The following is a 23,996-nucleotide window of genomic DNA, read 5'->3' on the forward strand; positions in this document are numbered from 1 at the left end:
TATTCCAATAAACAGTATGCTTGCAAAGTTTGAAACAGCAAAATGTGAACTTAGACTAGGCGAGCGTTCTTGAGAGATCAGGAAGCTTGTCTGAAAATGTAACCATATGGCTCGTGGTGTCGGTAAAACCATAACACATCAAGCGTTGGTGGTATAGTGGTGAGCATAGCTGCCTTCCAAGCAGTTGACCCGAGTTCGATTCCCGGCCAACGCAAGAAAATCTGATTTTACGACACTTTAGTCAGCAAATTTTGCGTTCCGATTTAACATTTTCAATGACTGTTACTGCACTTGTTGCTGAATCAACAACATTTTGTGCTGGATCATGCTCTACATAGATCAGATATGAATGACTCTCGGAAATTGTCAATCACTTTGGGTTTTTTGTTTTTGAATTTTTTTTCTTGTACAATAATGGTCATTTTAAGCACGTCTCTCGAAAATCTGAACCGTATCAGTTTGGAAGAACCCAATTTTTGGGAAGTGCCCAAGTCAAGTTAAAATTTCTGCAATAGATTTTTTTTCATCTTATTCCAATAAACAGTGTGCTTGCAAAGTTTGAAACAGCGAAATGTGAACTTAGACTGGATCATGCTCTACATAGATCAGATATGAATGACTCTCGGAAATTGTCAATCACTTTGGGTTTTTTGTTTTTGAATTTTTTTTCTTGTACAATAATGTTCATTTTAAGCACGTCTCTCGAAAATCTGAACCGTATCAGTTTGGAAGAACCCAATTTTTGGGAAGTGCCCAAGTAAATTTAAAATTTCTGCAATAGATTTTTTTCATCTTATTCCAATAAACAGTGTGCTTGCAAAGTTTGAAACAGCGAAATGTGAACTTAGACAGGATCATGCTCTACATAGATCAGATATGAATGACTCTCGGAAATTGTCAATCACTTTGGGTTTTTTGTTTTTGAATTTTTTTTCTTGTACAATAATGGTCATTTTAAGCACGTCTCTCGAAAATCTGAACCGTATCAGTTTGGAAGAACCCAATTTTTGGGAAGTGCCCAAGTCAAGTTAAAATTTCTGCAATAGATTTTTTTTCATCTTATTCCAATAAACAGTGTGCTTGCAAAGTTTGAAACAGCAAAATGTGAACTTAGACTAGGCGAGCGTTCTTGTGAGATCAGGAAGCTTGTCTGAAAATGTGACCATATGGCTCGTGGTGTCTGTAAAACCAAAACGCATCAAGCGTTGGTGGTATAGTGGTGAGCATAGCTGCCTTCCAAGCAGTTGACCCGGGTTTGATTCCTGGCCAACGCAAAAAAATCTGATTTTACGACACTTTATTCAGCAAATTTTGCGTTCCTATTTAACATTTTCAACGACTGTTACTACACTTGTTGCTGAATCAACAACATTTTGTGCTGGATCATGCTCTACATAGATCAGATATGAATGACTCTCGGAAATTGTCAATCACTTTGGGTTTTTTGTTTTTGAATTTTTTTTCTTGTACAATAATGGTCATTTTAAGCACATCTCTCGAAAATCTGAACCGTATCAGTTTGGAAGAACCCAATTTTTGGGAAGTGCCCAAGTCAAGTTAAAATTTCTGCAATAGATTTTTTTTCATCTTATTCCAATAAACAGTGTGCTTGGAAAGTTTGAAACAGCGAAATGTGAACTTAGACTGGATCATGTTCTACATAGATCAGATATGAATGACTCTCGGAAATTGTCAATCACTTTGAGTTTTTTGTTTTTGAATTTTTTTTCTTGTACAATAATGGTCATTTTAAGCACGTCTCTCGAAAATCTGAACCGTATCAGTTTGGAAGAACCCAATTTTTGGGAAGTGCCCAAGTCAAGTTAAAATTTCTGCAATAGATTTTTTTTCATCTTATTCCAATAAACAGTATGCTTGCAAAGTTTGAAACAGCAAAATGTGAACTTAGACTAGGCGAGCGTTCTTGAGAGATCAGGAAGCTTGTCTGAAAATGTGACCATATGGCTCGTGGTGTCGGTAAAACCATAACACATCAAGCGTTGGTGGTATAGTGGTGAGCATAGCTGCCTTCCAAGCAGTTGACCCGGGTTCGATTCCCGGCCAACGCAAGAAAATCTGATTTTACGACACTTTAGTCAGCAAATTTTGCGTTCCGATTTAACATTTTCAATGACTGTTACTGCACTTGTTGCTGAATCAACAACATTTTGTGCTGGATCATGCTCTACATAGATCAGATATGAATGACTCTCGGAAATTGTCAATCACTTTGGGTTTTTTGTTTTTGAATTTTTTTTCTTGTACAATAATGGTCATTTTAAGCACGTCTCTCGAAAATCTGAACCGTATCAGTTTGGAAGAACCCAATTTTTGGGAAGTGCCCAAGTCAAGTTAAAATTTCTGCAATAGATTTTTTTTCATCTTATTCCAATAAACAGTGTGCTTGCAAAGTTTGAAACAGCGAAATGTGAACTTAGACTGGATCATGCTCTACATAGATCAGATATGAATGACTCTCGGAAATTGTCAATCACTTTGGGTTTTTTGTTTTTGAATTTTTTTTCTTGTACAATAATGGTCATTTTAAGCACGTCTCTCGAAAATCTGAACCGTATCAGTTTGGAAGAACCCAATTTTTGGGAAGTGCCCAAGTCAAGTTAAAATTTCTGCAATAGATTTTTTTTTCATCTTATTCCAATAAACAGTGTGCTTGCAAAGTTTGAAACAGCGAAATGTGAACTTAGACTGGATCATGCTCTACATAGATCAGATATGAATGACTTTCGGAAATTGTCAATCACTTTGGGTTTTTTGTTTTTGAATTTTTTTTCTTGTACAATAATGGTCATTTTAAGCACGTCTCTCGAAAATCTGAACCGTATCAGTTTGGAAGAACCCAATTTTTGGGAAGTGCCCAAGTCAAGTTAAAATTTCTGCAATAGATTTTTTTTCATCTTATTCCAATAAACAGTGTGCTTGCAAAGTTTAAAACAGCGAAATGTGAACTTAGACTGGATCATGCTCTACATAGATCAGATATGAATGACTTTCGGAAATTGTCAATCACTTTGGGTTTTTTGTTTTTGAATTTTTTTTCTTGTACAATAATGGTCATTTTAAGCACGTCTCTCGAAAATCTGAACCGTATCAGTTTGGAAGAACCCAATTTTTGGGAAGTGCCCAAGTCAAGTTAAAATTTCTGCAATACATTTTTTTTCATCTTATTCCAATAAACAGTGTGCTTGCAAAGTTTGAAACAGCGAAATGTGAACTTAGACTAGGCGAGCGTTCTTGAGAGATCAGGAAGCTTGTCTGAAAATGTGACCATATGGCTCGTGGTGTCAGTAAAACTAAAACACATCAATAGATTTTTTCATCTTATTCCAATAAACAGTGTGCTTGCAAAGTTTGAAACAGCAAAATGTGAACTTAGACTAGGCGAGCGTTCTTGAGAGATCAGGAAGCTTGTCTGAAAATGTGACCGTATGGCTCGTGGTGTCGGTAAAACCAAAACGCATCAAGCGTTGGTGGTATAGTGGTGAGCATAGCTGCCTTCCAAGCAGTTGACCCGGGTTCGATTCCCGGCCAACGCAAAAAAATCTGATTTTACGACACTTTAGTCAGCAAATTTTGCGTTCCGATTTAACATTTTCAATGACTGTTACTGCACTTGTTGCTGAATCAACAACATTTTGTGCTGGATCATGCTCTACATAGATCAGATATGAATGACTCTCGGAAATTGTCAATCACTTTGGGTTTTTTGTTTTTGAATTTTTTTTCTTGTACAATAATGGTCATTTTAAGCACGTCTCTCGAAAATCTGAACCGTATCAGTTTGGAAGAACCCAATTTTTGGGAAGTGCCCAAGTCAAGTTAAAATTTCTGCAATAGATATTTTTTCATCTTATTCCAATAAACAGTGTGCTTGCAAAGTTTGAAACAGCAAAATGTGAACTTAGACTAGGCGAGCGTTCTTGAGAGATCAGGAAGCTTGTCTGAAAATGTGACCGTATGGCTCGTGGTGTCGGTAAAACCAAAACACATCAAGCGTTGGTGGTATAGTGGTGAGCATAGCTGCCTTCCAAGCAGTTGACCCGGGTTCGATTCCCGGCCAACGCAAGAAAATCTGATTTTACGACACTTTATTCAGCAAATTTTGCGTTCCGATTTAACATTTTCAATGACTGTTACTGCACTTGTTGCTGAATCAACAACATTTTGTGCTGGATCATGCTCTACATAGATCAGATATGAATGACTCTCGGAAATTGTCAATCACTTTGGGTTTTTTGTTTTTGAATTTTTTTTCTTGTACAATAATGGTCATTTTAAGCACGTCTCTCGAAAATCTGAACCGTATCAGTTTGGAAGAACCCAATTTTTGGGAAGTGCCCAAGTCAAGTTAAAATTTCTGCAATAGATTTTTTTTCATCTTATTCCAATAAACAGTGTGCTTGCAAAGTTTGAAACAGCGAAATGTGAACTTAGACAGGATCATGCTCTACATAGATCAGATATGAATGACTCTCGGAAATTGTCAATCACTTTGGGTTTTTTGTTTTTGAATTTCTTTTCTTGTACAATAATGTTCATTTTAAGCACGTCTCTCGAAAATCTGAACCGTATCAGTTTGGAAGAACCCAATTTTTGGGAAGTGCCCAAGTCAAGTTAAAATTTCTGCAATAGATTTTTTTTCATCTTATTCCAATAAACAGTGTGCTTGCAAAGTTTGAAACAGCAAAATGTGAACTTAGACTAGGCGAGCGTTCTTGAGAGATCAGGAAGCTTGTCTGAAAATGTGACCGTATGGCTCGTGGTGTCGGTAAAACCAAAACGCATCAAGCGTTGGTGGTATAGTGGTGAGCATAGCTGCCTTCCAAGCAGTTGACCCGGGTTCGATTCCCGGCCAACGCAAAAAAATCTGATTTTACGACACTTTATTCAGCAAATTTTGCGTTCCTATTTAACATTTTCAATGAATGTTACTGCACTTGTTGCTGAATCAACAACATTTTGTGCTGGATCATGCTCTACATAGATCAGATATGAATGACTCTCGGAAATTGTCAATCACTTTGGGTTTTTTGTTTTTGAATTTTTTTTCTTGTACAATAATGGTCATTTTAAGCACGTCTCTCGAAAATCTGAACCGTATCAGTTTGGAAGAACCCAATTTTTGGGAAGTGCCCAAGTCAAGTTAAAATTTCTGCAATAGATTTTTTTTCATCTTATTCCAATAAACAGTGTGCTTGCAAAGTTTGAAACAGCGAAATGTGAACTTAGACTGGATCATGCTCTACATAGATCAGATATGAATGACTCTCGGAAATTGTCAATCACTTTGGGTTTTTTGTTTTTGAATTTTTTTTCTTGTACAATAATGTTCATTTTAAGCACGTCTCTCGAAAATCTGAACCGTATCAGTTTGGAAGAACCCAATTTTTGGGAAGTGCCCAAGTCAAGTTAAAATTTCTGCAATAGATTTTTTTTCATCTTATTCCAATAAACAGTGTGCTTGCAAAGTTTGAAACAGCAAAATGTGAACTTAGACTAGGCGAGCGTTCTTGAGAGATCAGGAAGCTTGTCTGAAAATGTGACCGTATGGCTCGTGGTGTCGGTAAAACCAAAACGCATCAAGCGTTGGTGGTATAGTGGTGAGCATAGCTGCCTTCCAAGCAGTTGACCCGGGTTCGATTCCTGGCCAACGCAAAAAAATCGGATTTTACGACACTTTATTCAGCAAATTTTGCGTTCCTATTTAACATTTTCAACGACTGTTACTACACTTGTTGCTGAATAAACAACATTTTGTGCTGGATCATGCTCTACATAGATCAGATATGAATGACTCTCGGAAATTGTCAATCACTTTGGGTTTTTTGTTTTTGAATTTTTTTTCTTGTACAATAATGGTCATTTTAAGCACGTCTCTCGAAAATCTGAACCGTATCAGTTTGGAAGAACCCAATTTTTGGGAAGTGCCCAAGTCAAGTTAAAATTTCTGCAATAGATTTTTTTTCATCTTATTCCAATAAACAGTGTGCTTGCAAAGTTTGAAACAGCGAAATGTGAACTTAGACTAGGCGAGCGTTCTTGAGAGATCAGGAAGCTTGTCTGAAAATGTGACCATATGGCTCGTGGTGTCGGTAAAACTAAAACACATCAATAGATTTTTTTCATCTTATTCCAATAAACAGTGTGCTTGCAAAGTTTGAAACAGCAAAATGTGAACTTAGACTAGGCGAGCGTTCTTGAGAGATCAGGAAGCTTGTCTGAAAATGTGACCGTATGGCTCGTGGTGTCGGTAAAACCAAAACGCATCAAGCGTTGGTGGTATAGTGGTGAGCATAGCTGCCTTCCAAGCAGTTGACCCGGGTTCGATTCCCGGCCAACGCAAAAAAATCTGATTTTACGACACCTTAGTCAGCAAATTTTGCGTTCCGATTTAACATTTTCAATGACTGTTACTGCACTTGTTGCTGAATCAACAACATTTTGTGCTGGATCATGCTCTACATAGATCAGATATGAATGACTCTCGGAAATTGTCAATCACTTTGGGTTTTTTGTTTTTGAATTTTTTTTCTTGTACAATAATGGTCATTTTAAGCACGTCTCTCGAAAATCTGAACCGTATCAGTTTGGAAGAACCCAATTTTTGGGAAGTGCCCAAGTCAAGTTAAAATTTCTGCAATAGATTTTTTTTTTCATCTTATTCCAATAAACAGTGTGCTTGCAAAGTTTGAAACAGCAAAATGTGAACTTAGACTAGGCGAGCGTTCTTGAGAGATCAGGAAGCTTGTCTGAAAATGTGACCGTATGGCTTGTGGTGTCGGTAAAACCAAAACGCATCAAGCGTTGGTGGTATAGTGGTGAGCATAGCTGCCTTCCAAGCAGTTGACCCGGGTTCGATTCCCGGCCAACGCAAGAAAATCTGATTTTACGACACTTTATTCAGCAAATTTTGCGTTCCGATTTAACATTTTCAATGACTGTTACTGCACTTGTTGCTGAATCAACAACATTTTGTGCTGGATCATGCTCTACATAGATCAGATATGAATGACTCTCGGAAATTGTCAATCACTTTGGGTTTTTTGTTTTTGAATTTTTTTTCTTGTACAATAATGGTCATTTTAAGCACGTCTCTCGAAAATCTGAACCGTATCAGTTTGGAAGAACCCAATTTTTGGGAAGTGCCCAAGTCAAGTTAAAATTTCTGCAATAGATTTTTTTTCATCTTATTCCAATAAACAGTGTGCTTGCAAAGTTTGAAACAGCGAAATGTGAACTTAGACAGGATCATGCTCTACATAGATCAGATATGAATGACTCTCGGAAATTGTCAATCACTTTGGGTTTTTTGTTTTTGAATTTTTTTTCTTGTACAATAATGTTCATTTTAAGCACGTCTCTCGAAAATCTGAACCGTATCAGTTTGGAAGAACCCAATTTTTGGGAAGTGCCCAAGTCAAGTTAAAATTTCTGCAATAGATTTTTTTTCATCTTATTCCAATAAACAGTGTGCTTGCAAAGTTTGAAACAGCAAAATGTGAACTTAGACTAGGCGAGCGTTCTTGAGAGATCAGGAAGCTTGTCTGAAAATGTGACCGTATGGCTCGTGGTGTCGGTAAAACTAAAACACATCAATAGATTTTTTTCATCTTATTCCAATAAACAGTGTGCTTGCAAAGTTTGAAACAGCAAAATGTGAACTTAGACTAGGCGAGCGTTCTTGAGAGATCAGGAAGCTTGTCTGAAAATGTGACCGTATGGCTCGTGGTGTCGGTAAAACCAAAACGCATCAAGCGTTGGTGGTATAGTGGTGAGCATAGCTGCCTTCCAAGCAGTTGACCCGGGTTCGATTCCCGGCCAACGCAAAAAAATCTGATTTTACGACACCTTAGTCAGCAAATTTTGCGTTCCGATTTAACATTTTCAATGACTGTTACTGCACTTGTTGCTGAATCAACAACATTTTGTGCTGGATCATGCTCTACATAGATCAGATATGAATGACTCTCGGAAATTGTCAATCACTTTGGGTTTTTTGTTTTTGAATTTTTTTTCTTGTACAATAATGGTCATTTTAAGCACGTCTCTCGAAAATCTGAACCGTATCAGTTTGGAAGAACCCAATTTTTGGGAAGTGCCCAAGTCAAGTTAAAATTTCTGCAATAGATTTTTTTTTTCATCTTATTCCAATAAACAGTGTGCTTGCAAAGTTTGAAACAGCAAAATGTGAACTTAGACTAGGCGAGCGTTCTTGAGAGATCAGGAAGCTTGTCTGAAAATGTGACCGTATGGCTCGTGGTGTCGGTAAAACCAAAACGCATCAAGCGTTGGTGGTATAGTGGTGAGCATAGCTGCCTTCCAAGCAGTTGACCCGGGTTCGATTCCCGGCCAACGCAAGAAAATCTGATTTTACGACACTTTATTCAGCAAATTTTGCGTTCCGATTTAACATTTTCAATGACTGTTACTGCACTTGTTGCTGAATCAACAACATTTTGTGCTGGATCATGCTCTACATAGATCAGATATGAATGACTCTCGGAAATTGTCAATCACTTTGGGTTTTTTGTTTTTGAATTTTTTTTCTTGTACAATAATGGTCATTTTAAGCACATCTCTCGAAAATCTGAACCGTATCAGTTTGGAAGAACCCAATTTTTGGGAAGTGCCCAAGTCAAGTTAAAATTTCTGCAATAGATTTTTTTTCATCTTATTCCAATAAACAGTGTGCTTGCAAAGTTTGAAACAGCGAAATGTGAACTTAGACAGGATCATGCTCTACATAGATCAGATATGAATGACTCTCGGAAATTGTCAATCACTTTGGGTTTTTTGTTTTTGAATTTTTTTTCTTGTACAATAATGTTCATTTTAAGCACGTCTCTCGAAAATCTGAACCGTATCAGTTTGGAAGAACCCAATTTTTGGGAAGTGCCCAAGTCAAGTTAAAATTTCTGCAATAGATTTTTTTTCATCTTATTCCAATAAACAGTGTGCTTGCAAAGTTTGAAACAGCAAAATGTGAACTTAGACTAGGCGAGCGTTCTTGAGAGATCAGGAAGCTTGTCTGAAAATGTGACCGTATGGCTCGTGGTGTCGGTAAAACCAAAACGCATCAAGCGTTGGTGGTATAGTGGTGAGCATAGCTGCCTTCCAAGCAGTTGACCCGGGTTCGATTCCCGGCCAACGCAAAAAAATCTGATTTTACGACACTTTATTCAGCAAATTTTGCGTTCCTATTTAACATTTTCAATGAATGTTACTGCACTTGTTGCTGAATCAACAACATTTTGTGCTGGATCATGCTCTACATAGATCAGATATGAATGACTCTCGGAAATTGTCAATCACTTTGGGTTTTTTGTTTTTGAATTTTTTTTCTTGTACAATAATGGTCATTTTAAGCACGTCTCTCGAAAATCTGAACCGTATCAGTTTGGAAGAACCCAATTTTTGGGAAGTGCCCAAGTCAAGTTAAAATTTCTGCAATAGATTTTTTTTCATCTTATTCCAATAAACAGTGTGCTTGCAAAGTTTGAAACAGCGAAATGTGAACTTAGACTGGATCATGCTCTACATAGATCAGATATGAATGACTCTCGGAAATTGTCAATCACTTTGGGTTTTTTGTTTTTGAATTTTTTTTCTTGTACAATAATGGTCATTTTAAGCACGTCTCTCGAAAATCTGAACCGTATCAGTTTGGAAGAACCCAATTTTTGGGAAGTGCCCAAGTCAAGTTAAAATTTCTGCAATAGATTTTTTTTCATCTTATTCCAATAAACAGTGTGCTTGCAAAGTTTGAAACAGCAAAATGTGAACTTAGACTAGGCGAGCGTTCTTGAGAGATCAGGAAGCTTGTCTGAAAATGTGACCGTATGGCTCGTGGTGTCGGTAAAACCAAAACGCATCAAGCGTTGGTGGTATAGTGGTGAGCATAGCTGCCTTCCAAGCAGTTGACCCGGGTTCGATTCCCGGCCAACGCAAAAAAATCTGATTTTACGACACTTTATTCAGCAAATTTTGCGTTCCTATTTAACATTTTCAACGACTGTTACTGCACTTGTTGCTGAATCAACAACATTTTGTGCTGGATCATGCTCTACATAGATCAGATATGAATGACTCTCGGAAATTGTCAATCACTTTGGGTTTTTTGTTTTTGAATTTTTTTTCTTGTACAATAATGGTCATTTTAAGCACGTCTCTCGAAAATCTGAACCGTATCAGTTTGGAAGAACCCAATTTTTGGGAAGTGCCCAAGTCAAGTTAAAATTTCTGCAATAGATTTTTTTTCATCTTATTCCAATAAACAGTGTGCTTGCAAAGTTTGAAACAGCAAAATGTTAACTTAGACTAGGCGAGCGTTCTTGAGAGATCAGGAAGCTTGTCTGAAAATGTGACCATATGGCTCGTGGTGTCGGCAAAACCAAAACACATCAAGCGTTGGTGGTATAGTGGTGAGCATAGCTGCCTTCCAAGCAGTTGACCCGGGTTCGATTCCCGGCCAACGCAAGAAAATCTGATTTTACGACACTTTAGTCAGCAAATTTTGCGTTCCGATTTAACATTTTCAATGACTGTTACTGCACTTGTTGCTGAATCAACAACATTTTGTGCTGGATCATGCTCTACATAGATCAGATATGAATGACTCTCGGAAATTGTCAATCACTTTGGGTTTTTTGTTTTTGAATTTTTTTTCTTGTACAATAATGGTCATTTTAAGCACGTCTCTCGAAAATCTGAACCGTATCAGTTTGGAAGAACCCAATTTTTGGGAAGTGCCCAAGTCAAGTTAAAATTTCTGCAATAGATTTTTTTTCATCTTATTCCAATAAACAGTGTGCTTGCAAAGTTTGAAACAGCGAAATGTGAACTTAGACTGGATCATGCTCTACATAGATCAGATATGAATGACTCTCGGAAATTGTCAATCACTTTGGGTTTTTTGTTTTTGAATTTTTTTTCTTGTACAATAATGTTCATTTTAAGCACGTCTCTCGAAAATCTGAACCGTATCAGTTTGGAAGAACCCAATTTTTGGGAAGTGCCCAAGTAAATTTAAAATTTCTGCAATAGATTTTTTTCATCTTATTCCAATAAACAGTGTGCTTGCAAAGTTTGAAACAGCGAAATGTGAACTTAGACAGGATCATGCTCTACATAGATCAGATATGAATGACTCTCGGAAATTGTCAATCACTTTGGGTTTTTTGTTTTTGAATTTTTTTTCTTGTACAATAATGGTCATTTTAAGCACGTCTCTCGAAAATCTGAACCGTATCAGTTTGGAAGAACCCAATTTTTGGGAAGTGCCCAAGTCAAGTTAAAATTTCTGCAATAGATTTTTTTTCATCTTATTCCAATAAACAGTGTGCTTGCAAAGTTTGAAACAGCGAAATGTGAACTTAGACTAGGCGAGCGTTCTTGAGAGATCAGGAAGCTTGTCTGAAAATGTGACCATATGGCTCGTGGTGTCGGTAAAACTAAAACACATCAATAGATTTTTTTCATCTTATTCCAATAAACAGTGTGCTTGCAAAGTTTGAAACAGCAAAATGTGAACTTAGACTAGGCGAGCGTTCTTGAGAGATCAGGAAGCTTGTCTGAAAATGTGACCGTATGGCTCGTGGTGTCGGTAAAACCAAAACGCATCAAGCGTTGGTGGTATAGTGGTGAGCATAGCTGCCTTCCAAGCAGTTGACCCGGGTTCGATTCCCGGCCAACGCAAAAAAATCTGATTTTACGACACTTTAGTCAGCAAATTTTGCGTTCCGATTTAACATTTTCAATGACTGTTACTGCACTTGTTGCTGAATCAACAACATTTTGTGCTGGATCATGCTCTACATAGATCAGATATGAATGACTCTCGGAAATTGTCAATCACTTTGGGTTTTTTGTTTTTGAATTTTTTTTCTTGTACAATAATGGTCATTTTAAGCACGTCTCTCGAAAATCTGAACCGTATCAGTTTGGAAGAACCCAATTTTTGGGAAGTGCCCAAGTCAAGTTAAAATTTCTGCAATAGATTTTTTTTCATCTTATTCCAATAAACAGTGTGCTTGCAAAGTTTGAAACAGCGAAATGTGAACTTAGACTAGGCGAGCGTTCTTGAGAGATCAGGAAGCTTGTCTGAAAATGTGACCATATGGCTCGTGGTGTCGGTAAAACTAAAACACATCAATAGATTTTTTTCATCTTATTCCAATAAACAGTGTGCTTGCAAAGTTTGAAACAGCAAAATGTGAACTTAGACTAGGCGAGCGTTCTTGAGAGATCAGGAAGCTTGTCTGAAAATGTGACCGTATGGCTCGTGGTGTCGGTAAAACCAAAACGCATCAAGCGTTGGTGGTATAGTGGTGAGCATAGCTGCCTTCCAAGCAGTTGACCCGGGTTCGATTCCCGGCCAACGCAAAAAAATCTGATTTTACGACACTTTAGTCAGCAAATTTTGCGTTCCGATTTAACATTTTCAATGACTGTTACTGCACTTGTTGCTGAATCAACAACATTTTGTGCTGGATCATGCTCTACATAGATCAGATATGAATGACTCTCGGAAATTGTCAATCACTTTGGGTTTTTTGTTTTTGAATTTTTTTTCTTGTACAATAATGGTCATTTTAAGCACGTCTCTCGAAAATCTGAACCGTATCAGTTTGGAAGAACCCAATTTTTGGGAAGTGCCCAAGTCAAGTTAAAATTTCTGCAATAGATTTTTTTTTTCATCTTATTCCAATAAACAGTGTGCTTGCAAAGTTTGAAACAGCAAAATGTGAACTTAGACTAGGCGAGCGTTCTTGAGAGATCAGGAAGCTTGTCTGAAAATGTGACCGTATGGCTCGTGGTGTCGGTAAAACCAAAACGCATCAAGCGTTGGTGGTATAGTGGTGAGCATAGCTGCCTTCCAAGCAGTTGACCCGGGTTCGATTCCCGGCCAACGCAAGAAAATCTGATTTTACGACACTTTATTCAGCAAATTTTGCGTTCCGATTTAACATTTTCAATGACTGTTACTGCACTTGTTGCTGAATCAACAACATTTTGTGCTGGATCATGCTCTACATAGATCAGATATGAATGACTCTCGGAAATTGTCAATCACTTTGGTTTTTTTGTTTTTGAATTTTTTTTCTTGTACAATAATGGTCATTTTAAGCACGTCTCTCGAAAATCTGAACCGTATCAGTTTGGAAGAACCCAATTTTTGGGAAGTGCCCAAGTCAAGTTAAAATTTCTGCAATAGATTTTTTTTCATCTTATTCCAATAAACAGTGTGCTTGCAAAGTTTGAAACAGCGAAATGTGAACTTAGACAGGATCATGCTCTACATAGATCAGATATGAAGGACTCTCGGAAATTGTCAATCACTTTGGGTTTTTTGTTTTTGAATTTTTTTTCTTGTACAATAATGTTCATTTTAAGCACGTCTCTCGAAAATCTGAACCGTATCAGTTTGGAAGAACCTAATTTTTGGGAAGTGCCCAAGTCAAGTTAAAATTTCTGCAATAGATTTTTTTTCATCTTATTCCAATAAACAGTGTGCTTGAAAAGTTTGAAACAGCAAAATGTGAACTTAGACTAGGCGAGCGTTCTTGAGAGATCAGGAAGCTTGTCTGAAAATGTGACCGTATGGCTCGTGGTGTCGGTAAAACCAAAACGCATCAAGCGTTGGTGGTATAGTGGTGAGCATAGCTGCCTTCCAAGCAGTTGACCCGGGTTCGATTCCCGGCCAACGCAAAAAAATCTGATTTTACGACACTTTATTCAGCAAATTTTGCGTTCCTATTTAACATTTTCAATGAATGTTACTGCACTTGTTGCTGAATCAACAACATTTTGTGCTGGATCATGCTCTACATAGATCAGATATGAATGACTCTCGGAAATTGTCAATCACTTTGGGTTTTTTGTTTTTGAATTTTTTTTCTTGTACAATAATGGTCATTTTAAGCACGTCTCTCGAAAATCTGAACCGTATCAGTTTGGAAGAACCCAATTTTTGGGAAGTGCCCAAGTCAAGTTAAAATTTCTGCAATAGATTTTTTTTCATCTTATTCCAATAAACAGTGTGCTTGCAAAGTTTGAAACAGCGAAATGTGAACTTAGACTGGATCATGCTCTACATAGATCAGATATGAATGACTCTCGGAAATTGTCAATCACTTTGGGTTTTTTGTTTTTGAATTTTTTTTCTTGTACAATAATGGTCATTTTAAGCACGTCTCTCGAAAATCTGAACCGTATCAGTTTGGAAGAACCCAATTTTTGGGAAGTGCCCAAGTCAAGTTAAAATTTCTGCAATAGATTTTTTTTCATCTTATTCCAATAAACAGTGTGCTTGCAAAGTTTGAAACAGCAAAATGTGAACTTAGACTAGGCGAGCGTTCTTGAGAGATCAGGAAGCTTGTCTGAAAATGTGACCGTATGGCTCGTGGTGTCGGTAAAACCAAAACGCATCAAGCGTTGGTGGTATAGTGGTGAGCATAGCTGCCTTCCAAGCAGTTGACCCGGGTTCGATTCCCGGCCAACGCAAAAAAATCTGATTTTACGACACTTCATTCAGCAAATTTTGCGTTCCTATTTAACATTTTCAACGACTGTTACTGCACTTGTTGCTGAATCAACAACATTTTGTGCTGGATCATGCTCTACATAGATCAGATATGAATGACTCTCGGAAATTGTCAATCACTTTGGGTTTTTTGTTTTTGAATTTTTTTTCTTGTACAATAATGGTCATTTTAAGCACGTCTCTCGAAAATCTGAACCGTATCAGTTTGGAAGAACCCAATTTTTGGGAAGTGCCCAAGTCAAGTTAAAATTTCTGCAATAGATTTTTTTTCATCTTATTCCAATAAACAGTGTGCTTGCAAAGTTTGAAACAGCGAAATGTGAACTTAGACTAGGCGAGCGTTCTTGAGAGATCAGGAAGCTTGTCTGAAAATGTGACCGTATGGCTCGTGGTGTCGGTAAAACTAAAACACATCAATAGATTTTTTTCATCTTATTCCAATAAACAGTGTGCTTGCAAAGTTTGAAACAGCAAAATGTGAACTTAGACTAGGCGAGCGTTCTTGAGAGATCAGGAAGCTTGTCTGAAAATGTGACCGTATGGCTCGTGGTGTCGGTAAAACCAAAACGCATCAAGCGTTGGTGGTATAGTGGTGAGCATAGCTGCCTTCCAAGCAGTTGACCCGGGTTCGATTCCCGGCCAACGCAAAAATTCTGATTTTACGACACTTTAGTCAGCAAATTTTGCGTTCCGATTTAACATTTTCAATGACTGTTACTGCACTTGTTGCTGAATCAACAACATTTTGTGCTGGATCATGCTCTACATAGATCAGATATGAATGACTCTCGGAAATTGTCAATCACTTTGGGTTTTTTGTTTTTGAATTTTTTTTCTTGTACAATAATGGTCATTTTAAGCACGTCTCTCGAAAATCTGAACCGTATCAGTTTGGAAGAACCCAATTTTTGGGAAGTGCCCAAGTCAAGTTAAAATTTCTGCAATAGATTTTTTTTTTCATCTTATTCCAATAAACAGTGTGCTTGCAAAGTTTGAAACAGCAAACATGTGAACTTAGACTAGGCGAGCGTTCTTGAGAGATCAGGAAGCTTGTCTGAAAATGTGACCGTATGGCTCGTGGTGTCGGTAAAACTAAAACACATCAATAGATTTTTTTCATCTTATTACAATAAACAGTGTGCTTGCAAATTTTGAAACAGCAAAATGTGAACTTAGACTAGGCGAGCGTTCTTGAGAGATCAGGAAGCTTGTCTGAAAATGTGACCGTATGGCTCGTGGTGTCGGTAAAACCAAAACGCATCAAGCGTTGGTGGTATAGTGGTGAGCATAGCTGCCTTCCAAGCAGTTGACCCGGGTTCGATTCCCGGCCAACGCTAAAAAACCTGATTTTACGACACTTTAGTCAGCAAATTTTGCGTTCCGATTTAACATTTTCAATGACTGTTACTGCACTTGTTGCTGAATCAACAACATTTTGTGCTGGATCATGCTCTACATAGATCAGATATGAATGACTCTCGGAAATTGTCAATCACTTTGGGTTTTTTGTTTTTGAATTTTTTTTCTTGTACAATAATGGTCATTTTAAGCACGTCTCTCGAAAATCTGAACCGTATCAGTTTGGAAGAACCCAATTTTTGGGAAGTGCCCAAGTCAAGTTAAAATTTCTGCAATAGATTTTTTTTTTCATCTTATTCCAATAAACAGTGTGCTTGCAAAGTTTGAAACAGCAAACATGTGAACTTAGACTAGGCGAGCGTTCTTGAGAGATCAGGAAGCTTGTCTGAAAATGTGACCGTATGGCTCGTGGTGTCGGTAAAACCAAAACGCATCAAGCGTTGGTGGTATAGTGGTGAGCATAGCTGCCTTCCAAGCAGTTGACCCGGGTTCGATTCCCGGCCAACGCAAGAAAATCTGATTTTACGACACTTTAGTCAGCAAATTTTGCGTTCCGATTTAACATTTTCAATGACTGTTACTGCACTTGTTGCTGAATCAACAACATTTTGTGCTGGATCATGCTCTACATAGATCAGATATGAATGACTCTCGGAAATTGTCAATCACTTTGGGTTTTTTGTTTTTGAATTTTTTTTCTTGTACAATAATGGTCATTTTAAGCACGTCTCTCGAAAATCTGAACCGTATCAGTTTGGAAGAACCCAATTTTTGGGAAGTGCCCAAGTCAAGTTAAAATTTCTGCAATAGATTTTTTTTCATCTTATTCCAATAAACAGTGTGCTTGCAAAGTTTGAAACAGCGAAATGTGAACTTAGACTGGATCATGCTCTACATAGATCAGATATGAATGACTCTCGGAAATTGTCAATCACTTTGGGTTTTTTGTTTTTGAATTTTTTTTCTTGTACAATAATGGTCATTTTAAGCACGTCTCTCGAAAATCTGAACCGTATCAGTTTGGAAGAACCCAATTTTTGGGAAGTGCCCAAGTCAAGTTAAAATTTCTGCAATAGATTTTTTTTCATCTTATTCCAATAAACAGTATGCTTGCAAAGTTTGAAACAGCAAAATGTGAACTTAGACTAGGCGAGCGTTCTTGAGAGATCAGGAAGCTTGTCTGAAAATGTGACCATATGGCTCGTGGTGTCGGTAAACCAAAACACATCAAGCGTTGGTGGTATAGTGGTGAGCATAGCTGCCTTCCAAGCAGTTGACCCGGGTTCGATTCCTGGCCAACGCAAGAAAATCTGATTTTACGACACTTTAGTCAGCAAATTTTGCGTTCCGATTTAACATTTTCAATGACTGTTACTGCACTTGTTGCTGAATCAACAACATTTTGTGCTGGATCATGCTCTACATAGATCAGATATGAATGACTCTCGGAAATTGTCAATCACTTTGGGTTTTTTGTTTTTGAATTTTTTTTCTTGTACAATAATGGTCATTTTAAGCACGTCTCTCGAAAATCTGAACCGTATCAGTTTGGAAGAACCCAATTTTTGGGAAGTGCCCAAGTCAAGTTAAAATTTCTGCAATAGATTTTTTTTCATCTTATTCCAATAAACAGTGTGCTTGCAAAGTTTGAAACAGCAAAATGTGAACTTAGACTAGGCGAGCGTTCTTGAGAGATCAGGAAGCTTGTCTGAAAATGTGACCGTATGGCTCGTGGTGTCGGTAAAACCAAAACGCATCAAGCATTGGTGGTATAGTGGTGAGCATAGCTGCCTTCCAAGCAGTTGACCCGGGTTCGATTCCCGGCCAATGCAATAAAATCTGATTTTACGACACTTTAGTCAGCAAATTTTGCGTTCCGATTTAACATTTTCAATGACTGTTACTGCACTTGTTGCTGAATCAACAACATTTTGTGCTGGATCATGCTCTACATAGATCAGATATGAATGACTCTCGGAAATTGTCAATCACTTTGGGTTTTTTGTTTTTGAATTTTTTTTCTTGTACAATAATGGTCATTTTAAGCACGTCTCTCGAAAATCTGAACCGTATCAGTTTGGAAGAACCCAATTTTTGGGAAGTGCCCAAGTCAAGTTAAAATTTCTGCAATAGATTTTTTTTCATCTTATTCCAATAAACAGTGTGCTTGCAAAGTTTGAAACAGCGAAATGTGAACTTAGACTAGGCGAGCGTTCTTGAGAGATCAGGAAGCTTGTCTGAAAATGTGACCGTATGGCTCGTGGTGTCGGTAAAACTAAAACACATCAATAGATTTTTTTCATCTTATTCCAATAAACAGTGTGCTTGCAAAGTTTGAAACAGCAAAATGTGAACTTAGACTAGGCGAGCGTTCTTGAGAGATCAGGAAGCTTGTCTGAAAATGTGACCGTATGGCTCGTGGTGTCGGTAAAACCAAAACGCATCAAGCGTTGGTGGTATAGTGGTGAGCATAGCTGCCTTCCAAGCAGTTGACCCGGGTTCGATTCCCGGCCAACGCAAAAAAATCTGATTTTACCACACTTTAGTCAGCAAATTTTGCGTTCCTATTTAACATTTTCAATGACTGTTACTGCACTTGTTGCTGAATCAACAACATTTTGTGCTGGATCATGCTCTACATAGATCAGATATGAATGACTCTCGGAAATTGTCAATCACTTTGGGTTTTTTGTTTTTGAATTTTTTTTCTTGTACAATAATGGTCATTTTAAGCACGTCTCTCGAAAATCTGAACCGTATCAGTTTGGAAGAACCCAATTTTTGGGAAGTGCCCAAGTCAAGTTAAAATTTCTGCAAGAGATTTTTTTTCATCTTATTCCAATAAACAGTGTGCTTGCAAAGTTTGAAACAGCGAAATGTGAACTTAGACTAGGCGAGCGTTCTTGAGAGATCAGGAAGCTTGTCTGAAAATGTGACCGTATGGCTCGTGGTGTCGGTAAAACTAAAACACATCAATAGATTTTTTTCATCTTATTCCAATAAACAGTGTGCTTGCAAAGTTTGAAACAGCAAAATGTGAACTTAGACTAGGCGAGCGTTCTTGAGAGATCAGGAAGCTTGTCTGAAAATGTGACCGTATGGCTCGTGGTGTCGGTAAAACTAAAACACATCAATAGATTTTTTTCATCTTATTCCAATAAACAGTGTGCTTGCAAAGTTTGAAACAGCAAAATGTGAACTTAGACTAGGCGAGCGTTCTTGAGAGATCAGGAAGCTTGTCGGAAAATGTGACCGTATGGCTCGTGGTGTCGGTAAAACCAAAACGCATCAAGCGTTGGTGGTATAGTGGTGAGCATAGCTGCCTTTCAAGCAGTTGACCTGGGTTCGATTCCCGGCCAACGCAAGAAAATCTGATTTTACGACACTTTAGTCAGCAAATTTTGCGTTCCGATTTAACATTTTCAATGACTGTTCACTTTGGGTTTTTTGTTTTTGAATTTTTTTTCTTGTACAATAATGGTCATTTTAAGCACGTCTCTCGAAAATCTGAACCGTATCAGTTTGGAAGAACCCAATTTTTGGGAAGTGCCCAAGTCAAGTTAAAATTTCTGCAATAGATTTTTTTTCATCTTATTCCAATAAACAGTGTGCTTGCAAAGTTTGAAACAGCGAAATGTGAACTTAGACTGGATCATGCTCTACATAGATCAGATATGAATGACTCTCGGAAATTGTCAATCACTTTGGGTTTTTTGTTTTTGAATTTTTTTTCTTGTACAATAATGGTCATTTTAAGCACGTCTCTCGAAAATCTGAACCGTATCAGTTTGGAAGAACCCAATTTTTGGGAAGTGCCCAAGTCAAGTTAAAATTTCTGCAATAGATTTTTTTTCATCTTATTCCAATAAACAGTGTGCTTGCAAAGTTTGAAACAGCAAAATGTGAACTTAGACTAGGCGAGCGTTCTTGAGAGATCAGGAAGCTTGTCTGAAAATGTGACCGTATGGCTCGTGGTGTCGGTAAAACCAAAACGCATCAAGCGTTGGTGGTATAGTGGTGAGCATAGCTGCCTTCCAAGCAGTTGACCCGGGTTCGATTCCCGGCCAACGCAAAAAAATCTGATTTTACGACACTTTATTCAGCAAATTTTGCGTTCCTGTTTAACATTTTCAACGACTGTTACTGCACTTGTTGCTGAATCAACAACATTTTGTGCTGGATCATGCTCTACATAGATCAGATATGAATGACTCTCGGAAATTGTCAATCACTTTGGGTTTTTTGTTTTTGAATTTTTTTTCTTGTACAATAATGGTCATTTTAAGCACGTCTCTCGAAAATCTGAACCGTATCAGTTTGGAAGAACCCAATTTTTGGGAAGTGCCCAAGTCAAGTTAAAATTTCTGCAATAGATTTTTTTTCATCTTATTCCAATAAACAGTGTGCTTGCAAAGTTTGAAACAGCAAAATGTGAACTTAGACTAGGCGAGCGTTCTTGAGAGATCAGGAAGCTTGTCTGAAAATGTGACCATATGGCTCGTGGTGTCGGTAAAACCAAAACGCATCAAGCGTTGGTGGTATAGTGGTGAGCATAGCTGCCTTCCAAGCAGTTGACCCGGGTTCGATTCCCGGCCAACGCAAGAATATCTGATTTTACGACAATTTAGTCAGCAAATTTTGCGTTCCGATTTAACATTTTCAATGACTGTTACTGCACTTGTTGCTGAATCAACAACATTTTGTGCTGGATCATGCTCTACATAGATCAGATATGAATGACTCTCGGAAATTGTCAATCACTTTGGGTTTGTTGTTTTTGAATTTTTTTTCTTGTACAATAATGGTCATTTTAAGCACGTCTCTCGAAAATCTGAACCGTATCAGTTTGGAAGAACCCAATTTTTGGGAAGTGCCCAAGTCAAGTTAAAATTTCTGCAATAGATTTTTTTCATCTTATTCCAATAAACAGTGTGCTTGCAAAGTTTGAAACAGCGAAATGTGAACTTAGACTAGGCGAGCGTTCTTGAGAGATCAGGAAGCTTGTCTGAAAATGTGACCGTATGGCTCGTGGTGTCGGTAAAACTAAAACACATCAATAGATTTTTTTCATCTTATTCCAATAAACAGTGTGCTTGCAAAGTTTGAAACAGCAAAATGTGAACTTAGACTAGGCGAGCGTTCTTCAGAGATCAGGAAGCTTGTCTGAAAATGTGACCGTATGGCTCGTGGTGTCGGTAAAACCAAAACGCATCAAGCGTTGGTGGTATAGTGGTGAGCATAGCTGCCTTTCAAGCAGTTGACCTGGGTTCGATTCCCGGCCAACGCAAGAAAATCTGATTTTACGACACTTTAGTCAGCAAATTTTGCGTTCCGATTTAACATTTTCAATGACTGTTACTGCACTTGTTGCTGAATCAACAACATTTTGTGCTGGATCATGCTCTACATAGATCAGATATGAATGACTCTCGGAAATTGTCAATCACTTTGGGTTTTTTGTTTTTGAATTTTTTTTCTTGTACAATAATGGTCATTTTAAGCACGTCTCTCGAAAATCTGAACCGTATCAGTTTGGAAGAACCCAATTTTTGGGAAGTGCCCAAGTCAAGTTAAAATTTCTGCAATAGATTTTTTTTCATCTTATTCCAATAAACAGTGTGCTTGCAAAGTTTGAAACAGCAAAATGTGAACTTAGACTAGGCGAGCGTTCTTGAGAGATCAGGAAGCTTGTCTGAAAATGTGACCGTATGGCTCGTGGTGTCGGTAAAACTAAAACACATCAATAGATTTTTTTCATCTTATTCCAATAAACAGTGTGCTTGCAAAGTTTGAAACAGCAAAATGTGAACTTAGACTAGGCGAGCGTTCTTGAGAGATCAGGAAGCTTGTCTGAAAATGTGACCATATGGCTCGTGGTGTCGGTAAAACCAAAACGCATCAAGCGTTGGTGGTATAGTGGTGAGCATAGCTGCCTTCCAAGCAGTTGACCCGGGTTCGATTCCCGGCCAACGCAAGAAAATCTGATTTTACGACACTTTAGTCAGCAAATTTTGCGTTCCGATTTAACATTTTCAATGACTGTTACTGCACTTGTTGCTGAATCAACAACATTTTGTGCTGGATCATGCTCTACATAGATCAGATATGAATGACTCTCGGAAATTGTCAATCACTTTGGGTTTTTTGTTTTTGAATTTTTTTTCTTGTACAATAATGGTCATTTTAAGCACGTCTCTCGAAAATCTGAACCGTATCAGTTTGGAAGAACCCAATTTTTGGGAAGTGCCCAAGTCAAGTTAAAATTTCTGCAATAGATTTTTTTTCATCTTATTCCAATAAACAGTGTGCTTGCAAAGTTTGAAACAGCGAAATGTGAACTTAGACTAGGCGAGCGTTCTTGAGAGATCAGGAAGCTTGTCTGAAAATGTGACCGTATGGCTCGTGGTGTCGGTAAAACTAAAACACATCAATAGATTTTTTTCATCTTATTCCAATAAACAGTGTGCTTGCAAAGTTTGAAAAAACAAAATGTGAACTTAGACTAGGCGAGCGTTCTTGAGAGATCAGGAAGCTTGTCTGAAAATGTGACCGTATGGCTCGTGGTGTCAGTAAAACCAAAACGCATCAAGCGTTGGTGGTATAGTGGTGAGCATAGCTGCCTTCCAAGCAGTTGACCCGGGTTCGATTCCCGGCCAACGCAAGAAAATCTGATTTTACGACACTTTATTCAGCAAATTTTGCGTTCCTATTTAACATTTTCAATGACTGTTACTGCACTTGTTGCTGAATCAACAACATTTTGTGCTGGATCATGCTCTACATAGATCAGATATGAATGACTCTCGGAAATTGTCAATCACTTTGGGTTTTTTGTTTTTGAATTTTTTTTCTTGTACAATAATGGTCATTTTAAGCACGTCTCTCGAAAATCTGAACCGTATCAGTTTGGAAGAACCCAATTTTTGGGAAGTGCCCAAGTCAAGTTAAAATTTCTGCAATAGATTTTTTTTCATCTTATTCCAATAAACAGTGTGCTTGCAAAGTTTGAAACAGCAAAATGTGAACTTAGACTAGGCAAGCGTTCTTGAGAGATCAGGAAGCTTGTCTGAAAATGTGACCGTATGGCTCGTGGTGTCGGTAAAACCAAAACGCATCAAGCGTTGGTGGTATAGTGGTGAGCATAGCTGCCTTCCAAGCAGTTGACCCGTGTTCGATTCCCGGCCAACGCAAGAAAATCTGATTTTACCACACTTTAGTCAGCAAATTTTGCGTTCCGATTTAACATTTTCAATGACTGTTACTGCACTTGTTGCTGGATCATGCTCTACATAGATCAGATATGAATGACTCTCGGAAATTGTCAATCACTTTGGGTTTTTTGTTTTTGAATTTTTTTTCTTGTACAATAATGGTCATTTTAAGCACGTCTCTCGAAAATCTGAACCGTATCAGTTTGGAAGAACCCAATTTTTGGGAAGTGCCCAAGTCAAGTTAAAATTACTGCAATAGATTTTTTTTCATCTTATTCCAATAAACAGTATGCTTGCAAAGTTTGAAACAGCAAAATGTGAACTTAGACTAGGCGAGCGTTCTTGAGAGATCAGGAAGCTTGTCTGAAAATGTGACCATATGGCTCGTGGTGTCGGTAAAACCAAAACACATCAAGCGTTGGTGGTATAGTGGTGAGCATAGCTGCCTTCCAAGCAGTTGACCCGGGTTCGATTCCCGGCCAACGCAAGAAAATCTGATTTTACGACACTTTAGTCAGCAAATTTTTTTTTTCAATGTATAATTTTTTATTGATTTTGTCATGAAAAAGAGACAATAATAGAAATACATAACAATAAAAGTTAAAAGAAAAGAAAAGAGGAGTAAATAATATACAATAAAGAATATAATAGGATACATCCAATACGGGAGGATACATGCAACTCTTACACAGTTTTTCCAAGACAGTTGATTTTTGCAAAGCATAGAAACAAGCATTAAATTGGAGTTTGTCCATTGTAGATGATAGGACTCATCACAAAGCTTATGTAGTAAGGTGGTACCATTTACATACAAGACAATCTGATATTAAATATGTTACAAGGTGCCTGGAAGTAAGCGATCAATC

The 23,996-nt window shown here is 37.8% G+C and overlaps 27 non-coding genes across 27 annotated transcripts; all 27 read left to right on the top strand.

Annotated features, from left to right (window-relative positions):
* The first annotated feature begins 1,997 nt into the window (after positions 1–1,997).
* TRNAG-UCC (transfer RNA glycine (anticodon UCC)) lies at positions 1,998–2,069 on the top strand. Its single transcript has one exon. It is a non-coding gene; the product is annotated as a tRNA-Gly (tRNA).
* Positions 2,070–3,482: 1,413 nt separating this feature from the next.
* Positions 3,483–3,554, top strand: TRNAG-UCC (transfer RNA glycine (anticodon UCC)). The gene has a single exon. It is a non-coding gene; the product is annotated as a tRNA-Gly (tRNA).
* Positions 3,555–4,011: 457 nt separating this feature from the next.
* On the top strand, positions 4,012–4,083 carry TRNAG-UCC (transfer RNA glycine (anticodon UCC)). Its single transcript has one exon. It is a non-coding gene; the product is annotated as a tRNA-Gly (tRNA).
* Positions 4,084–4,806: 723 nt separating this feature from the next.
* TRNAG-UCC (transfer RNA glycine (anticodon UCC)) lies at positions 4,807–4,878 on the top strand. Its single transcript has one exon. It is a non-coding gene; the product is annotated as a tRNA-Gly (tRNA).
* Positions 4,879–6,288: 1,410 nt separating this feature from the next.
* Positions 6,289–6,360, top strand: TRNAG-UCC (transfer RNA glycine (anticodon UCC)). The gene has a single exon. It is a non-coding gene; the product is annotated as a tRNA-Gly (tRNA).
* Positions 6,361–6,819: 459 nt separating this feature from the next.
* On the top strand, positions 6,820–6,891 carry TRNAG-UCC (transfer RNA glycine (anticodon UCC)). The gene has a single exon. It is a non-coding gene; the product is annotated as a tRNA-Gly (tRNA).
* Positions 6,892–7,772: 881 nt separating this feature from the next.
* On the top strand, positions 7,773–7,844 carry TRNAG-UCC (transfer RNA glycine (anticodon UCC)). Its single transcript has one exon. It is a non-coding gene; the product is annotated as a tRNA-Gly (tRNA).
* A 459-nt stretch (positions 7,845–8,303) lies between these two features.
* Positions 8,304–8,375, top strand: TRNAG-UCC (transfer RNA glycine (anticodon UCC)). Its single transcript has one exon. It is a non-coding gene; the product is annotated as a tRNA-Gly (tRNA).
* A 723-nt stretch (positions 8,376–9,098) lies between these two features.
* On the top strand, positions 9,099–9,170 carry TRNAG-UCC (transfer RNA glycine (anticodon UCC)). Its single transcript has one exon. It is a non-coding gene; the product is annotated as a tRNA-Gly (tRNA).
* Positions 9,171–9,893: 723 nt separating this feature from the next.
* Positions 9,894–9,965, top strand: TRNAG-UCC (transfer RNA glycine (anticodon UCC)). Its single transcript has one exon. It is a non-coding gene; the product is annotated as a tRNA-Gly (tRNA).
* Positions 9,966–10,422: 457 nt separating this feature from the next.
* Positions 10,423–10,494, top strand: TRNAG-UCC (transfer RNA glycine (anticodon UCC)). The gene has a single exon. It is a non-coding gene; the product is annotated as a tRNA-Gly (tRNA).
* A 1,146-nt stretch (positions 10,495–11,640) lies between these two features.
* TRNAG-UCC (transfer RNA glycine (anticodon UCC)) lies at positions 11,641–11,712 on the top strand. The gene has a single exon. It is a non-coding gene; the product is annotated as a tRNA-Gly (tRNA).
* Positions 11,713–12,327: 615 nt separating this feature from the next.
* TRNAG-UCC (transfer RNA glycine (anticodon UCC)) lies at positions 12,328–12,399 on the top strand. Its single transcript has one exon. It is a non-coding gene; the product is annotated as a tRNA-Gly (tRNA).
* Positions 12,400–12,858: 459 nt separating this feature from the next.
* TRNAG-UCC (transfer RNA glycine (anticodon UCC)) lies at positions 12,859–12,930 on the top strand. Its single transcript has one exon. It is a non-coding gene; the product is annotated as a tRNA-Gly (tRNA).
* Positions 12,931–13,653: 723 nt separating this feature from the next.
* On the top strand, positions 13,654–13,725 carry TRNAG-UCC (transfer RNA glycine (anticodon UCC)). Its single transcript has one exon. It is a non-coding gene; the product is annotated as a tRNA-Gly (tRNA).
* Positions 13,726–14,448: 723 nt separating this feature from the next.
* On the top strand, positions 14,449–14,520 carry TRNAG-UCC (transfer RNA glycine (anticodon UCC)). Its single transcript has one exon. It is a non-coding gene; the product is annotated as a tRNA-Gly (tRNA).
* Positions 14,521–15,135: 615 nt separating this feature from the next.
* On the top strand, positions 15,136–15,207 carry TRNAG-UCC (transfer RNA glycine (anticodon UCC)). The gene has a single exon. It is a non-coding gene; the product is annotated as a tRNA-Gly (tRNA).
* Positions 15,208–16,356: 1,149 nt separating this feature from the next.
* TRNAG-UCC (transfer RNA glycine (anticodon UCC)) lies at positions 16,357–16,428 on the top strand. The gene has a single exon. It is a non-coding gene; the product is annotated as a tRNA-Gly (tRNA).
* Positions 16,429–17,679: 1,251 nt separating this feature from the next.
* TRNAG-UCC (transfer RNA glycine (anticodon UCC)) lies at positions 17,680–17,751 on the top strand. Its single transcript has one exon. It is a non-coding gene; the product is annotated as a tRNA-Gly (tRNA).
* A 615-nt stretch (positions 17,752–18,366) lies between these two features.
* TRNAG-UCC (transfer RNA glycine (anticodon UCC)) lies at positions 18,367–18,438 on the top strand. The gene has a single exon. It is a non-coding gene; the product is annotated as a tRNA-Gly (tRNA).
* A 773-nt stretch (positions 18,439–19,211) lies between these two features.
* TRNAE-UUC (transfer RNA glutamic acid (anticodon UUC)) lies at positions 19,212–19,283 on the top strand. Its single transcript has one exon. It is a non-coding gene; the product is annotated as a tRNA-Glu (tRNA).
* A 636-nt stretch (positions 19,284–19,919) lies between these two features.
* Positions 19,920–19,991, top strand: TRNAG-UCC (transfer RNA glycine (anticodon UCC)). The gene has a single exon. It is a non-coding gene; the product is annotated as a tRNA-Gly (tRNA).
* A 457-nt stretch (positions 19,992–20,448) lies between these two features.
* On the top strand, positions 20,449–20,520 carry TRNAG-UCC (transfer RNA glycine (anticodon UCC)). Its single transcript has one exon. It is a non-coding gene; the product is annotated as a tRNA-Gly (tRNA).
* A 614-nt stretch (positions 20,521–21,134) lies between these two features.
* On the top strand, positions 21,135–21,206 carry TRNAE-UUC (transfer RNA glutamic acid (anticodon UUC)). Its single transcript has one exon. It is a non-coding gene; the product is annotated as a tRNA-Glu (tRNA).
* Positions 21,207–21,821: 615 nt separating this feature from the next.
* TRNAG-UCC (transfer RNA glycine (anticodon UCC)) lies at positions 21,822–21,893 on the top strand. Its single transcript has one exon. It is a non-coding gene; the product is annotated as a tRNA-Gly (tRNA).
* Positions 21,894–22,508: 615 nt separating this feature from the next.
* TRNAG-UCC (transfer RNA glycine (anticodon UCC)) lies at positions 22,509–22,580 on the top strand. Its single transcript has one exon. It is a non-coding gene; the product is annotated as a tRNA-Gly (tRNA).
* Positions 22,581–23,545: 965 nt separating this feature from the next.
* Positions 23,546–23,617, top strand: TRNAG-UCC (transfer RNA glycine (anticodon UCC)). Its single transcript has one exon. It is a non-coding gene; the product is annotated as a tRNA-Gly (tRNA).
* Positions 23,618–23,996: the final 379 nt, after the last annotated feature.

Source organism: Pelobates fuscus, chromosome 3 (assembly GCF_036172605.1).
Source record: "Pelobates fuscus isolate aPelFus1 chromosome 3, aPelFus1.pri, whole genome shotgun sequence".
Classification (NCBI taxonomy): Eukaryota; Metazoa; Chordata; class Amphibia; order Anura; family Pelobatidae; genus Pelobates; species Pelobates fuscus.